The 17,938-nt window shown below is 44.4% G+C and overlaps 1 long non-coding RNA gene across 4 annotated transcripts in view; it reads right to left on the reverse strand.

Annotated features, from left to right (window-relative positions):
* Window positions 1–17,938, reverse strand: part of LOC311606020 — a 186,698-nt gene that overhangs the window by 105,793 nt on the left and 62,967 nt on the right. The window contains exon 3 of one of the 4 annotated variants that reach the window (XR_014782163.1): window positions 7,928–7,988. The exons of the other annotated variants lie outside the window; for them this stretch is intronic. This is a non-coding gene — a long non-coding RNA (uncharacterized lncRNA). Of the gene's footprint in view, window positions 1–7,927; window positions 7,989–17,938 lie in introns of those variants that run through there. 4 annotated transcript variants of the gene reach the window in all.

A 17,938-nucleotide genomic window follows, 5' to 3' on the forward strand; every position in this document is an offset into this window, starting at 1 on the left:
GATACAGCCCTGGACATTAGCCAATGGGGAAGGGGGAATCTCTAAAGGTCCTTAGAAGTAGTTAGCCATTTCTACCTAGATCTTTGCCTGTGAATTACTTATAAGGGGGTTGAGCATGTCTTAAAAGGGTCCTAGGGACCCTTTAGTGACTCATCCAGAAACTTTGTCTGCCTTTTAAAGATATGTGTTACACAAAAAAAGTAAATTTAAAAAAAAATTAAAAACCACTGGGAATATTAACAAAGTTTTTCTGAGAAATGAATGGTCATTCCAGAAAATTCATTGTGTAAGTGTATTTATATCCCAGGGAACAGGACAGAGAGGCAAGAAAACTATGCTTGGAACTTTGTTCCACCAGGCACGCACTGTGCGTGACAGTCTGAGTTCCTGAAGCCTCGTTTCCTTTACCTGGAAGATGACAGGGCATCTTTTCTCACCAGATGTCTGTGAGTTCCAGGCCAGCCTGGTCTACACACTGAGTTCCAGGACAGCCAATGCTACACAGAGAAACCCTGCCTCAAAAAAGAAAACAAAAGAAAGGAAGGAAAGAAGGAAGGAAGGAAGGAAGGAAGGAAGGAAGGAAATAAAAGAAAACTGTTTATTACATATGTGTAACGCTAGGTGTAAAAAGGTCAGGTGACACGCTCTGCTTCTGGGCATGTTCTCTTCTTGAACCACCAATTCCCTCCTTGCCATATTGTAATTATTGCAGTGGCTGACTGAGTCTCCTGTTCGCTCCTGAAGGTACTGAGGTGAACGTTAGCCAGGTCTTCAATTTTGCGGAACATACTCATGTAGGGCTAAAAAGAAAATCCAAGTTAGCCATAACCTTTGGCTAGAAATCCCACTTAACGGGATACATTCTGATTCTAAAGTGTTTTTTTGGCCTTCTTTCTTTCTAGTTAATTTTCATTCAAATTACCTAAGCCACAGGTGATTATTTTGAAAATTTGAAAACAGAATGTCAGATAGAATATAAAGTGCCATAATGGGAGAATTTTCAAACTTCGCCTAATCAAAGAGTAAAAGCCGCTTACGCTGCTGGACGCGGTTCCCAGAGACTCTCTATCAGCATTTCCCCTGGACCAGCATCATCCAGCTCACCCAGAAAGCCTCACGCATGAGTCACCATCGCAGCCCACTGCTCAATAGCCTTCCAACCTACCATCACATAAAACCCATAGCTTTACACATAATTTTTCGACGTAGTCTATTTGAAACTATATTTTTCACTAATAGCTTATTAACATAATGTATGCCTTTTGTATATTTTGACCAACAGTAAGTGGTCTCAGTGTGTACTTTGGACCAGTTCTCCAAGCCCTAGGATCAGCTGCAACAGGGAGCCTGCTCCAGCATGTGCGGCCCCAGGAATCCCTCAACTGACATTTTGCCCCCAACCTGGACTTTTTTCCTGAAAATTCTGATGGGGAGGAAGGAAAGGAACAGGGGTAGAAGACTTGTAAAAAGTACACTGCAGAGAGAGAGAGCCACCGCATGCTACCCTTGCCATATAGTTAGCCCGCTCGCTGGTGAATGAAGCCTTTATTCTTGCTCCTGCACGTGCCCAAGTCTGGAATGGATACTCAGTAGCTAGCTGTTGAAGAGAACAAGATGAGTGATCAGTCTTAGCACCCTTGATAGGTCATTTCAGAGGCATACTTCCTGGTACATTTGTGATAATATTAGTGTCCTTAGCTGACAATCAGGTGACAATTTAACCCTAATATGACTTCTAAGATGGCGTGCCCCAGGGGAAGTTGTAATTCACATTTTTAAAAGCAATGTTCTAGTAGAAGTTGTAACTCACACTTTAAAAGCAATATACCTTTTATATAGCTGGTACGAAATATATTTTGACATATTGGGTAGAGAAATAGACCCCCTTCTCTATGTAGGATACTTCCCAAGTCCCCAGTTGATGTCTGAAACCTGTGACTAATTCTGAATACTGTATCTACTATGATTTATCCTATAACTATACACAAGCTCCTGATAAAGATCAATTTATAACTAGACACACTTATCAACAGCTAGCATATTGTGAGATACTGATATATCTATAGTTGTGGTATCTCATTAAAAATATTCCTAAGAATATGAGCCAATACCAGCCATAAATTCCGGTGGTAAACTGGACTTTAGAGCAGCCATCAATTCCTATACAACATGACCCTTAACCAAAGGCTTAACTGCTGCTGCTCAGCTTCTGTATACAGCTTGCTTCCTTCAGATGTCCAGAGCTGCCTTTCTGCATATGTCACAATTGCATTTTTGCCCTTAAAAACTCGAGCCAACTGGAGGTTGAGGCTACTTCTCACTAATCTGCTTGGGGCAGTCTTGCTGGTGGCTAATAAAGACTCCATTTGACTTATTCAGACCTTTCAGGAGGTTTGCACTTCAGGTACCCATAACAAGAAATTAAAACTATGTGATCTCTCTTGCAAAATACTTTACTGTACTATATAAAATTAATCTTCTTTATAAGTGATTTTTCTGTTCCCCTAGAGGAAGCACATTAAGGCATTCAGGTCAGGTCTCCATCACTGCTACTGGTGCACTCTGGGACCATATTACACAAAGTAAGAGTTACTTGAATGTCATCGTTAAGATACTATGATGCGTCATCTCAACAGTTGAGAAGGCTACTAAGTTACTCAAACTGGCAGCATACGCAGTGTGGCTATGCAGGACACAGATAATGATGCCTGTCCCAGGTAGGAAACAGCCAATGATGCATGATTGCATCATGTGATGAATAATAAATGCATGCTGAAACATGAATTCTTAATTTCCAAAATTTCCCTGTTAATATTTTGGATAAAAAAGTGAGCAGGGGTCATCAAACTGACCTGATCAAGCTCATTATTTGCTCTGTAGTTTGATGAAATATCAGCCCCAAATAGTACTTCTGATTCTGTGAGACAATAATATGGTAAAGAATTGAAAAGCAGAAACGTCAAGGTGAGTGAAGATCTGTCTGTGCATCTTAGCGACCAGCAACCCTCTCTTACTCTATCTGCCTGCTTCAGAGTAAGTCTCCTGGTGTTTACAAAATGGCAGCCAAAATCTAACAATACTTTCTGTTGCAAGACTCAAAGTGATGGGTGCTTTATCTCTAGTGTTAATGTCTACACGATAGAAAAGCCCCTTACAGCCAATTCACAAGCACCACTTAAATACACAGATTGCTTTCATTTCCCTGTCCTGATAGCCACACCTGTTTATACTACAATTTCATTTCTAGGAGTCTTTCCTAAAGAAGTCATCAAGGAGATATTCAAATAGTCAACAGCAATTATGCTCATCCCAACATTGTGCATATTAGTAGAACACTGAAAACAATTCTACATTCCTGTTCTAGGAGACTGGAAGAGTGTAATGTGGTGTAGGACAGTACTTTGTGACGTCATTGAAAAGCAGGTCACTCACAGAGGGACTTCAAATTATGTAGGGAATGAATCACAGGGTATCTTACTGCATACTATTTAAGAAAAAGAAAGGCTTGTAGGCAAGAATAGCTGTTGACCTCTCCGTATCTGTGAGAGGTTACATCGAATAAGACTCCACAGATACGAAAATGCACAGATGCTCAAGTCCCTTATATAAAACGACACAGTAAGTTTTTAAAAATATACTATAACCCATTGTCTTAGTCAGTATTCTATTGCATTATGACCAAGGCAACTCTTTTAAAAGCAAGCATTTAATTGGGAGCTTGCCTATAGTTTCAGAGGCTTGGTCTATTGTCACCATGGCAGGGAGCACAGTGACAGACAGGAGTGGTGCTGGAAAAGTAGCTGAGAGCTACATCCTGACCCACAAGCAGAGAAAGAACCTGGGACTGGCATGGGCTTTGGAAACTTCCTCCTCCACATTTCCTCCAACAAGGCCACACCCACTAATCCTTCTAAACCTATCAAAGTGTTCCATTCTGTAGTTACTAAATGTTCAAATATGTGAGCCTATAGGAACCATTTTTATTCAAGCCATCACATCCACTCTCCCATATATGAGTGTGTGTGTGTGTGTGTGTGTGTGTGTGTGTGTGCATGCATGTGTGTGTGTGTGTGTAGTGCTGGTGATCAAACTCAGGGCCTCATGCAATTCTGAGCCCTCCTACTCTCCACATATTTTTAACAAATCTCTAAATTTCTCACAATGGCTAATACAATGCAAATGCTATGCAAACACTTGTCATATTGCATTGTTTAGAGATGACAAGGTTTGTGGGGGGGGAGGTCTGTGCATGTTCAGCGTGCAGACATAATTTCTTTCCCAACATTTCCTCCCAGGGTTGGGTGAAATCTGTTGATGCTGAACCTGAAGATTCTGAAGACTAGCTATACAAAGGGATCCTGTTATTTGAACATCCCTAGGGTGCTCAGAAAATGACTTCAGTGATAAAGAGCAATGGGTCACATTGGAGTGACACCAGCAGTCACCTTGGTGCCAGTCTCTCTTCTGTATTTACTACAATGAACATGTACTTTTTAAAAGGATGTTATACTCAAACAGCAAACCGAACAAACGTCAATCCCTCTATCAGCATTCTGATCTGGGGGGGCTAAAGACTCATCCTCTGCTCTCCAGAGGGGACTCAGGGTCCTCTCACGTCCTTGTATCTGTGCACTACACACTTGCTGCACTGCTGAACACAGGCATGATGTTTTCCTGTGTGTGTCATCTTAGTTTCCACATCCCCCGCATGAAAGATAAAAGGTCATGAAGCTACCCTAAGTTTACACAGAAGTCTGGAAAATGTCAGCATAGACACATCCTGAAATCTATGGTTGGGTATGTCACATAGCATGTCAGCTGAAAATACCATGGTAAACCAGATGTGGTCGTGCACACTTACAAACCTAACACAAAGGAGTCTGAGACAGGAAGATCAACAGGCTGTCATTGGCTACAAAGTGAAACTATCCAAACAAACAAACACAAAAGTCATAGTAAGTTCCGTGCGGCAGGTCCCAAGTGGACCAGCCTAAGGGACATGCCCTTAGAAAATGTCTTTCTCACCATGTAAGCATATTGCCTGCATTTAAATATAGGGGTAAACATAGTAATGACCATTTCAGTCAAGCATGGACTACTTACTACGAGTCCTTTGTCAGGAGACTATCCTCAGCATTACATTCCGTCAAAGGGAAAAATCAAGGAAAATCTTTTTCTAGAAAGTGTTCCCAATTGACTAGTGAGAGAATTACTCTCAGAGAAGGGGGGATCCCGCCCTCTTCCCTTCAGCATCAGGAAGGAGAGTGTGGTGGGGACAGTCGACCCCTCCCTCTGTGCCTGGATTGCTCTTACCTGTGAAGACATCATTGGTGCATGCCTTCAGGGGATTTATGCCGTCTAATTGGAGTTATGGTGACCAAGGGCGTTGCCGGGAATGCTTGGCTGCAACGTTAGACACCAGAGCGCGTAACTCGCTGCAGGTAATGAGGGGACAGTATGAGCTAGTCTAGACTTTGGAATTGTTCTGGTTCCAGCACGCCCAGCCAATCAATAGGCATTAATCATCCCATGCTTATTGCTAACGTGATTCAGCTGTGGTGACTCATCAGCCCCCTACACAGGGAAGTCTGTTGTGACTGGAGACGGGCAAGACAGTCAGTCGAGAAACAGGCTTTGCCTGAAGGTGCAGAATATTCCAGTGATGAGTGATAAGAGGACCAAGGCGGGCGGGGAGGGGGGGTGGCCAAGGCAGGCAGGGGGCGGGGGAGAAGAAATGCAAGCCCACGAGGATCCCTGGGCAGCGTGTGGAAGGTACCTACTTAGCATCATCTGCACACTTAGGATACCGCAGAGTGTGCACTGTTTTGATCTCCAAAATAGTTTTCATTTATCGATGCGTTATTCTTCCAGCTCCCTCACATGCTGCAGAAGGGAAGGGCAGTGGCCACGTGGGTTCCATCTCGGTCTCTGGTACCTAACTCAGGCTAGAGAGAAGTGCCTCCCTAGGTATGGTGTCCGTCATGTGCTGCTTGCCGCCTTGGTGATCAGTTCTGCTGTGGCTTCCAGCAATAATTTCTGAGGCTGACCCAATAAAGGTGAAGATTTCAGAGGTGTTGTCAAGCTTGGGTGCCCAGTGAAACTTCTTTGGCCTGTTAATCACTGCAGAACGGGCTCTCTCACTCAGATAGAGTTCCCCTCCTTCCTGTTCTCAGCTAGAAATACCATGAGAACAGACTGTCTCACAGTCTTTTCAGACTTCCACTCCCCATCCCTGCCAAAAGCAGGAAGTGCAGAAGTGGGCGATGATTCTTTTTTTTTTTTTTCCTTTTCTTTTTAGAACACTTTATTAAAGAGTTTTGGTTGTTACTTGTTTCCCCTCCTCCCCCTGAACCTCATTAGAATTAATCTGAGCAATACTTTTCAGTTTACATGATTATTATTTTTTCTAACCAGGTATAGACGGGATTGCATTTATCAATGTCACTTCCCTGCAAGGTAAAGTAGAAAGAGGCACTGAGGACTCGGGACTCAGATTGGGAGCACCCTGTGGCTTTTCTGCTTTGCCTTTTTTTTTTTTTTTTTAGCTGATGAGAAAAATGAGAAGGAAAAATATTACACGAGGTATTTCTTACTCTACACAGACAGGGCTCTAATCCAATGGGGAGGTTCCCCCTCCCCTTTGCCACAGTATGGTAACACACTGCATCTCCTGTCCCATGCGAGCATGGCCCCACCTCCTCACTAACACTGCTTCCCAATTGAGTCTGCCCTCTCTGCTTCTCTGTTCTCCATCCATTAGTCCACCTTTTCAATGTGTGGAAATCGAAATGCAGACAATGAGTGCTGTTAAAAGGTCTAGGGACCGCTGTGTTTAAGTATACCATTAAGTTGGAGGGAGGGAAAAGGGGCAGGGCAAGGCAGAGGGACATAAAGGGAGGAGAATAGAGAAGAAGAAGGGGGGGAGAAGAGTGGGAGGGTGAGGGAGGGAGGAAGGAAGGAAGCAAGCAGAGAAGCAAAGTGAGGTTGAGCAAAGGAAGGAAGGGCTGGGAAGCAAAGCTAAACAGAGACCAAGGAAGCCATTCCCCTGCAGTAGACCTGTTTTCTGAGGTCAAGTGGAACTACTTGAACACCAGCTCATTTGAATGTAAACAATATGAAACAGGGTCACAGGCTTGATAGGGCCCTGATCCCTAAGGGCGGTGGCTTTACAGGAAGAGGGACAAAAACAGTGATCTTGCCCTTGTGCACACAGAGGAAAGGCCACCTGAGGACACCAGGAGAAGTTAGACCTAGATCTCAGACTTCCAAGCCTGGAGAATTCTGGGAAATAAGTAAACGATTTTTTTTTTAAGTCATTCATCCAGGCCCTAGAAGACTGATGGATAGATTATCACTGATAAAACTCAGATGCTATGGTTTTCTTGTGGTGCAAAGCATCCTGGTGGTCCACTCCACACCGCCTGGGCCCACCATGTGGGCACGAGGCTACTTGTGGCACTCAACATCTCAAGTAGCAGATCTAGGGTAATTAGCATAGGGCTTGAAACAGGAGCAGGACTGAGCCGTTGGCTGCAGCTAGTTCAGTTCAAGGTCACAGTAAAGGGCAGGCTAATGTTGATTAGAAATGACTAGTAAATGATGAATTGGGATCCTGCTCTTTTCCCCTGATGCCAGTTGCCCCTGCTAAGCTCTGTCCAGGATTTGGCATTGAATTCCAAGAAAAGTTTAAATAGAGACTCTGTGAAATGATGCACACCCCCTACCCCCGACTTCTCACTCCTGTACCCATTTAGTAGGGATGATATATCAGGCCTGTGGTAGCTACCAAGACATTAGGAGAAAAGGAAGCCAAGAAGACTTTCAGGACAAATAATTGACTGAGAAAACAGATTAGGAACAGAATTCAAGCAAAACCAACCAAGAGGAATGAGAGAAGAAAGGGCATTTGTGACTCCACAGACTCAGTGGACGCTCTCCAGTGTGCCTCTCCGGTGTCCTCAGAGACTCTGACAGTGCACATTTTTCACCTGAAAGAAAAGGTGATTTGTTGAGGACCTCTTGATGCTGAGTAGACCACTGAAGGGGGGGTTGTATATATCCTCTCAAACATTTCTTGCCAGAGCCATGTGGTGTGAGCGTGGCTGTCTCTACTTAGCAAGAACAAGGAAGTTCAAGGTCATTAACATGAACCCTGACACCCAAGCCCACCTGAGTCCAAAGCCTGAGTGTCAGTTTGTTAGGCCTGCTAATGGTTACTGTGAGCCAGGCCAGGAGTAGCATCAATAGGCAAGGGCTGGAGAAAAGGTGGGGACAGTGACACTCTGCCTCCTGAATAATAATGTCATCCATTTCCCAAATGGCGTTCTCTCCCTGTTTCCTCTCTGCAGGTCCCAGTTTTGTCTTTGGCAGAGTACATGGTGTCCATGAATGAGCACAGGGCTGCAGGCAACATCAGGCATTTGGGCTCTCTGCTTTCCTGCCTTTCTGATTCTCTAAAGGGCTTTGAATTCTGTAAAATTAGTACTTTTGAATGCAAGAGCCATTAATGATCAAGCCAAGCTTTGGGCATGTAATTCTATGGGAACAATAAATTATGGGGATTTTTAAAAACTTAGAACCAAATTACTCTTGGTCAGCTACAAAATCTGCACCCTCTTATGTAGTCTTTTTGTGTAGGCTCCCTTGTGTGTGGGGGGGGTAATATACACATATATACATATATACATACATACAGGTAAAATATATGAGTAATATATGATATATGATAGGTATTATATACACATGAATACAGATAAATGATAGATAGGTAGATCAATAGATAGATAGATAGATAGATAGATAGATAGATAGATAGATAGATATAGACAGACATGTGGGAATAATTACAAACCACTTTCTCCTTTAGCTGTGAGTGGAGCAAGAGCAACTAGCAAGATATGTTGTTTTTCTTCTTTTATCCTCCGAAAAGATCAACCAGAAATCCAATATGAAAAAAGCTAATGTGGTACTAAGTTTGCAAATTTAAACTGAGTCCTGCAGTCAAGGCATGCAACGTTTCCATGGCAACATTAGCTCTCATCTTGAGGATTTTCAGTCCTATTAAAGGCATTGAATTCATACAGTTATATATACCAGTGCACATACAGAGTGGCTGAACTTAAGGTGGAGGTTTATTTTCCATATCTTAATTATAAAAGCAATCTCTCCTACTGTGGGTGGGTTTGTCTGTGTCACGGGGTTGGGGGAGAAGGGGCTTGAAAAATAGATATGTAAAGCACCAGGTTGATTTATTTTGCTTTTCTCTTGGTTTTTCTCCTTTTATGTTATGCTTCCTCAGAACCCTGGATTCCGAAAGTGAGAAGGCTAATGATTTGGCTGCTGTGAGCTACCATAGGACGTTACCTTGCTGTAATCCACCCTGCCACCTCCAAGGAAGTACAAAGCCAACTTTCCCAGGAGGCAAGCTGGGAAGGGCAGGGCTAGCCACAGAGTGACACAGTTGTGTCACTGACTCCACACTGGGTTTCTGCATCACTTTTTAAAAAGTTTGTGTGTGTGTGTGTGTGTGTGTGTGTGTGTGTGTGTGTGTGTGTGATATGCGTATGGTGTGTATCTGTGTGCTCACACATACATGTGATATGTTTATGGGTGTGCACAGGTACCACAGTTCATGTGTAGAGGTCAGAGGCCAACCCTAGGTCTACACCTTGTTTGAGGCAGGCTCTCTTTTGTTAGACACCAGGCTAGCTGGCCTATGCGGTTCCAGAGAGGAGTACCAGGGTTACAGATTCATGTTACTGCATCATGGTTTTTGTTTTGTTTTGTTTTTCCAATGGGGCTTCAGGGGATTCAAACTCTGGTCCTCACATTTTCACGGCAAGTGCTTAAGACACCGTGCCATCATCTCCCCAGCCCCTTGCATCGCATTTAGATGCTGGCACAGAAATAGGCATAGACACTGGTCTCTCTCACACAGACAACCCTTGAAGGAAAAGGAGAAACCATCTCTCCTCAGTGAAGTCTGAGTAGAAAACTTAGTCTAACCCCAAGTCAGCTGGAAAGGGTAATTGTGCTCAACTTTTCATAAGCCATCCATAAAAAAAGAAAGAAAAGGACACATATAACGAACATTTCCTTAGCAGAAGAAAGTAATCATTGTAGATCCTCACTGGCAATGTGGGTGATATTCAAACGACTGAGGCAGATGGAGACTGGCAAAGACGCAGGAAGATTCGGAGTCTCCCCAGTTGTTGGCCAGTCGTGGAGAGCTGGAGTGAGTGTTTGGGAGGCAAGGCAACGTGCCTTCAGTGCACTTTCAGTTTGAAATAGTACTGGGGTGTCATAGACGTACAGAAACTCTGAATGAAACAGACAAATGGAGGTGGCAGAAGGCTCCCAGCAACCCAGCCTGCGAGGATGGGGCTATTTTTAGGCACCTAATGAAGAAAGCAGCTGTATTCGGAGAGGCTGTCACTCGCAGCTTGTGGGACCAATTTGTTCTGTTCCAGGGTTCCAGCATTGATCAGCAGTCAGCCTCCTCCCTGATGCCCAGGAAGGGGCTCCGCATAGTAATTACAGCTGCTTTGGGGTTTTCTTTCAGAGTTTAGAGGAGATTCTTAGCTAATAGACCCATTAGAATCAGGGAATATAAGGGAAACAATGAGCTATTCCCAGGCCCTTCTGGAGCAAGCCTGGCCCCATAGAAATCCGTTTCAAAGCCTTAAGGAGTAAAGGACAAAACTCCAGCATGCTCGCCCTGTGACCTAAGTAGGCAGGCTCTGTCTCTTCTGTTCTCTTTGACCTAAGCTGCTAAGCGAGAGTATAGAAGGCAGGCGACATTGCCCGGAACTGAAAGGCAAGCTGGAGAGTGACCCACTTTCAGAAACAAAAGCAAGAGAGAATGCCTTCAGGTCACAAGCAGAGCACTGAGGGGGTCTTGGTAGGGAACAGGAGAAAGGTGCTCCCTCAGTTCCTGGGGAGGTTGGGTTGCATCATCCTAGGTGGGATAACAGTGCCTGTCCTGTTCTTGTCACACGATGCAGTGTTCTTTGTGCCTCAGCTCTTTTCTGGGATTCCACAGAAGGCCATAGACTCCAGATGGCCCGAGTCAGGTTGCTCCGAGTTTTAGTGGAGGGTGCCTTTGTACCTCTTTTCTCAAAACCTTGTTTTACTTATTACGGTTGTATGTGGAAGTGGATGGGCTTGGGGTGTGGCATAGTGCAAGACTGGATGTCAGAGGTCAAGTTCATAGAGTCGGTTCTCTCCTCCCACCGCTACATGAGCTCTGGGAATTGAACTCATGTCATCACGCTTATGTGTTAAGCACCTTTACTGAGCCATCTTGCTGTCCTATTAGTTTTAAATATTTAACTTTTCCCCAGAAACTAAGCATTCTGTTGGCAAGACCATGAAAATACAACAGCCCTACCGTGAGGGCTAGAAATCCTGTCCATGCAAAAACATGCAACTCATACATACACACATGCATGAACATGCACACATGTGTGTGCACATGTGCGTACACACACACACACATACACACACACACACACACACACACACACACACACACACACACACACACACACATTTATAGACCAGGAAAGGCATATTGAGAGTACAAGCTGGAAAACGTGATTAAACTGGTTGAGGTGCCCACACATACTGGGCTGTTGGAAACGCATAAGTATTTAGAGTTTTCCCAGGCAGCTAGAAAAAGCTGGGACTCAAGAAAGATTTTTGTCTACCAAACAATTTTGATGAAAGAAAATTTAGTCCTTTTAACAACTGTGTACTTTTGCCTTTAAATAATAACTCTCCTGGGTTTGCTTTAGAGAGAAATCTACTTAACATAAATTTGACTTAATCGCACCCACAGTATGGACTGACACATCTTGTTTCCCAGAAGGGGCTGAAAATTTGGGGAGTAATGGCAGGGTTACTTTGCTGTTGTCCTCACCTCTAGACTGCATGCCTTGTAAATTTTGACAGTTTTCAACTTCTCAGTGGGTATGGCCAGTCCTTCACTCAGACCTGGACACTGGGGGTGTTTTTCACCCAGGGCAATACCAAAAAGGGCTGAATTCTGTGTGTTTCTGACATTCTCTGTGTTGACCGTAGCACCTTGAAGTGCTGGTACCCTTGTCTGAGGTTGACATGGCCACCCTGAAGGCCATCTATTCTGTGTGGGGCCAACATAAGGGTTCCGGTTTAGGGTCTAAGTTGAGAGAGGAAGTCTAGGAGCTGCTTGCTCATAGCATCCAGGAAGCAGAGAGAGCGAGAGAGCAGCTAGAGGCAAGACAGACTGTTCAAGGTCATACCCCCAGACACCAGCTTCCTCCAACTGGAAATCGCCTCCTGATAATCTTAGGTGGAGACAATCATTTATTACTAGCCCTCAGCTGGCAAAAGAATTGGTTGGAACACTCGGGGCAAAGGATATTTTCATAACAGCAGGTCACACATGATAAGAAAGGAACCCCTCTGTAAAGTTATGGCAAACTCAGCCCACAAATTCTGTAAGATCCCTCACTATATGGCCCACCCCATTTCCTCTTCTGAAGCCAGTTCTGTTTATGTTGTACATAAACTTGAGAATACCTCTATTCCTTCCTTCCTTCCTTCCTTCCTTCCCTCTCTCCCTCCCCCCTCCCTTCCTTCCCTTTCTTTGTTTTTGTTTTTTGGCACAAAGTCTCAGTCTGTAGTCCAGGTTGACCTGAAATTTACTATGTTGCCCAGGCTGGCCTACTAACTCAGACACCTAAGTGATGGAATTGTAGATGTGCATGCATGCATGCATGTGATGTGCGTGCATTGTTGTTGTTGTTGTTGTTGTTGGAAACAGAAGGCCATTGGGACTGATTTATGCTTAGAAACATGGATATCTGGTATGCGTTACCTAAAAAGAAAACACAGCTAACACTGAATGTGCAGGGAGAACCCCAAAGAAAATACTGATATATTCTGTTACATAACCACTTTTGATAGAATGTTATCTCTGTGTGACTTGGTATTAATGTGGCCTTGAGGTCAGAGGCCTGAACCTCTGCCTTTACCAGCCTTTCCATGTGTGTGCACGCATAGGCTTGTGTACCTGTCTCTGTGTGGCCTCTGTTTGCCTGGGTGCCTACTGGTGGCTGTCTGCCTAGTGGTCTGTGTGGTAACCTTTGCCCAGGGTGAATACTGTCTTATCAGTCTTCAACTCCTGGCCTCCTGTTTTACCTCTCAGCCTCCTGCAAATGCATAGACAATCACCTCCTCTGTGTGTGCATACATGTATGATGGTGTTTGTTATATGTACAGGATACGTACATACATGTCTGTAGACATATGTGAGTCTATGCATGTATGTGAGGCTAGAGGAGGGCATCAGCTGTTGTGCTCTACCACTCTCTGCCTTATTATCCTGAGATAAAGTCTCTCACTGATCTAGGCTGGCAACCAGAAAACCTCAGCTATCCACCTATCGATGCCATAGTGAAAGGGTTATAGGAACACACACACACACACACACACACACACACACACACACACACACACTTATGCCCCAGGGTCAAGACTAAGGTCCCCGTGTTTGCTTAGCAAGCACTCCCACCTGCTGAGCCACCCCCCTTGCTCTTAAATCCCTCATCTAACTTAGATCTCACATTTCACTGGAATCCTACTCCAGGGTGTGTGTGTGGGGGGGGGGGGAGACTATAGCACAGCACTCTGCCCCGAGAAGTCCAACAATAATGAATAGGAATCTGCAGGCGTAAGTTAGAGGACCAGGGATGCTTGCCAATCTCAGCCTGGGGTCAGGGTTCAATCATACCATTCCATCTCACCATGATGGCACATGGTTCCCTTTCTGCATCCGTGACCCTGAGCTAGGTTGTGTGTGATGGGCATGTGTCCCACACTACTCCTTGAGCGTAGGGAACAGACTGCATTGACCTCCTCCTGGTCTTTAAACCTTGCACAGTCCCAGTGGCCTATTGGGGACTTCAGTGTTCGGTGATTGAATGAGGTCTGATCATCAGCCCTGCAAAGCAAACAGGTTGAGGAAAAATAAACTCAGAGCAAAACCAGAAAGTTAGATGGTGAGCCACAAAGAATTGAATTATTTCACAGTCCTCACAGAAGGCGAAGAGGCCTAGTCACCTGACCAGGGGATACACAGAACAAGAGGAAAGGAGACACACCCCTTCTCACTGCGAAAGTGCCCAAAGGAAGGTGAGCTCTGCTTGGGTTTGTGTCAGAGAGCGCAGGATGTCAGCTTCTTCCTTGACAGCTCTGCACCTCAGTGCCTTGAGACCGGGCCACTCACTGAGCTGGAAGGCAGCCACTGGGCATGTTAGCTGGCCAACGACTTCCTGAGACTCACCCTTCTCTGTAAGCTAGTCCTGGGGCTACAGACTCACATGGTCATGCCAGGCCTTTTGTGGGGGTGCTTGGGATTCAAACTTGGATTGTCATGTTTCCACAACATGCATTCTTATCAACTGAACTGTCACCTCAGCCCTGAAATACCTAAATTAAAGACACTACAGAATGACGTTTAATTCATCTTCTAATCCCATTTCCCCCTCCGTTTCCTCTGCCTTCTTGTTCCCTGGTGCCTTTATTTCTTAAAACAAAAACAAAAAACTACTAGCATAGTAGAGATCCGAAACAGCATTACGTAATAGCCAGAGACACGCGAGAGTTAATTAGATAGCCCTTTCAAAAGCATGTTAACTTTGAATCAATTTGGCATAAATTCAAACTAGAAAGCTTGAATCATTTCTGTTAGTTTGCTGATTTTGAGCATTAAATTTAAAAAAAAAAAAGGAATCCAGGCATAATATTCACACAGCTAATCTCAGGACTCAGGAAGCTGAGGCAAGAACATGTGGAGGTCAAGGCTAGCCTGGGTTACAGAGCATGTGTAGGCCAGCTAGACTGTATGTGTGAGACCCTGCCTCAAAAAAGCAGGAAGGGATCAAAGACAGAGGACAAAGCATTATGTTTTTGGAAATTCTTTATAAAAATATCATACACACACACATACACATCTAAGCACTAAATAACATTTTGGGGAATATTAAATATCTCTGTATCTCTACATCTATATACATTTATCTATGCCTATCTTTCTATCTATATCTATCTATCTAAGTGGGCATGTGTGTGTGTGTGTATACACGTGTGTGTGTGTGTGTGTGTGTGTGTGTGTGTGTGTGTGTGTGTGTGCCTGCCCTAGAGGGCAGAAGAGAGTATTGGATCCAATGTAGCTAAAGTTATAGACGGTTATGAGCTGCCCAAGGTGGGTGCTGGGACCAGAACTCTGGTCCTCTGCAATAGCTCAATATGTGCTCTCAACTGATGAACCATCTCTCTCCTTAACTCTGTATTTTTTAATGTAAAAGTGAACTGTGGGAGAATACAGTCATTTCATGAAAAAAAAACTTGAACAAAGGGGCAGCTTGGAAAGCATCTTGGCATGAAACAGACAGGCATGAAGGAAAAAAAAAAAACCCAACAACTACACCTGGCACTCTCTTTCCTTGGAGCGAAGCTTCATTTTACAGGAGGCATAATTAGCTTCGGAGTTCTCCAATCCTGTCTGTCTAGCTAATTCTATAGAGACAGGCTACTTAGGTATTCCACAAATATGACGCTGGCAGTGCCTGTGTATGAAAATCCAAGGCCTCCCCAAGATGTTTCCAGGGTGGCAGGAGCTGCAGTGAGTACAGCAGGGTGTGAAGGGAGTAGCTTGTGTCTCTGGCTTCGTTGCAACCCCACGCGGCACCCAGGGGTCGTGAGCACTTGCTTCTCAGGCAGATGCTCTGTCAGGGTTACAGCAAGGGCTCAGGCTGACCTCTGAACTCACGTGACTCATATATCTGAAGTGTAGGGCTTTGGATACAAGGAATGGTAGATACATAGAACCGTTTCATTTCTCTGATGACTAAAGACGTTGAGCATTTCTTTAAGTGTTTCTCAGCCATTTGATATTCCTCTGTTGAGAATTCTCTGTTTAGTCATGAGCCTCATTTCTTAATTGGGTTATTGAGTTTGGTGGTGTTTAATTTAAGTTCTTTATATATTTTGGATATTAGATCTTTGTCAGATGTAGGGTTGGTGAAGATCTTTTCCCAGTCTGTGGGCTTTGTTCTGTTGACAGTGTCTTCTGCCTTACAGAAGCTTCTCAGCCTCATAAGGTCCCATTTATTGATTGTTGATGTTAAGGCCTGGGCTGTTGGTGTTCTGTTCAGGAAGTTGTCTCCTGTGCCAATGTGTTCCAGGCTTTTCCCCACTTTTTCTTCTAACCGATTTAGTGTCTCTGGTTTTATTCTGAGGTCTTTAATCCATCTGGACAGTGGAGGCCTCAGCAGTGCAGACGCCCACAGTGGGACAGTTTCTGTGCATGCCTCTGAGTTCCATATCGTCCATGTCCGTCACCCCTTGTCATTTTCCAGCTGACCACGAGGTGCAGACAAGAACCCTAATATAGACGGTAAAATACAGGCACACATTCCTATGGACTGAACTGATGGTGCTATGTGGACATCCACAATGTGAGCCAATCTTCCCAGACAGTTGTAAACTAATGGCAGGTTAGTTTACATTAGAAATCTAATGTAAGCAGGTTAGTTAGACCCTAAGAAATTTGGTGACCTGGGCTTATGCCTTCATGGTAGGTACAAAGGTGTTTGAAGCTTGTATCCCCTTGCTTTTAAATTCAGTAAATTACCACCCGTGCTGTGACATGAGATGTACTCAGGCACTATTTTTTTCTTGGCTTAATATCACGTACCAATAGTCCCAAGAGAAGGCTAGGGAGATAATTCAGTTGGTAAAGTTCTTGCTTTGCAAGCATGAGGGCTTGAGTTGGTTTCCCTGGTAGACACCTATAAAATCTGGGCATGCTGAGCTTGTAATTCCAAAGCTAGGGAGGAAAAGGAAGGTGGGACCATGCATTCAATGGCCAGCCAGCCTCACATACTTGAGGAATCTAAGTCAGTGAGAGGGATCAAGTCCCCCAAAAATGAAAGAAAGAAACAAAACGAAGGACAAAGGAAGAAAAAGAAAAAAAAAAGATAAAAAGGGGGAAGCCAGGTGGACAGTCAGCACCCTAGAAACATCTGATGTCTGAGTATATTTGTAGCTCCCCACAGACACAACCAAGATTCCATGGAAGGCCTCCAGTTTCCTAGAAAGAATGTGTTAAGGAAGGGGAGACATGTGCCACTGTGAAGTTGAAAGCAGAAGATACTGTGGGGGTTGGCACAGATAGGGTCTTAGAAATCTCCAAGAAAGGGTATGGGAATCAGCTGAAGGAAGGTCCTTCTTCACGCCAAGCATGAACAAAGTGGACACATGCTTTCTCTTGTCATCCTCACTGAGCCAAAGCTGCTTCCGTTACTCAGCACCAGTGAAGACATTGGGTGCATCTGACTCTCAGAAGCACTTTAATTACCGGGAGACCTAGAGAGCAAAGTGACACAGCTCCATCCCCTCCTCATCACATCCAACATACAGGATTTTTTGGCACTAATAATAGGCCCAGCAGATGCTAGGCCTGTACCACCTGGTTACTTCCTGGGTGGATTACTCTCTCCAACCCCCCCCCCCCAACTCTCTCTTATCTGCATGAGCACAGCCCACATCCTGCTCCCTTTTCCAGCTCTGAGTAGCAGAAAACAGCACATACCAGGTTTCCAGGGCTGTGGTCCTCAGGTTGCTCAACTACTCTTTAGCTGGAAAAAAAAATGGGGATATCAGGAGTTAGGGGTGTAGCTCACTTGTAGAACATATGCTAGGCCCTGGGATCAACTTTCAGCATCCCAAATCAATAAAACCAAATAAGATGTAGCCAAGAATACTGGTTAGCCCAGGCATGGTTATGGTATGAATTGTATTAAGCCATGGGCAGTGTGTTACCTGGCAGGTAGAAAATGCCCAGTAAATGTTAATGGTGACTTTACTCTTGTAATTAAGAAGCTATCATGGC

Source organism: Acomys minous, assembly GCF_964271855.1.
Source record: "Acomys minous genome assembly, chromosome: 9".
NCBI lineage: Eukaryota > Metazoa > Chordata > Mammalia > Rodentia > Muridae > Acomys > Acomys minous.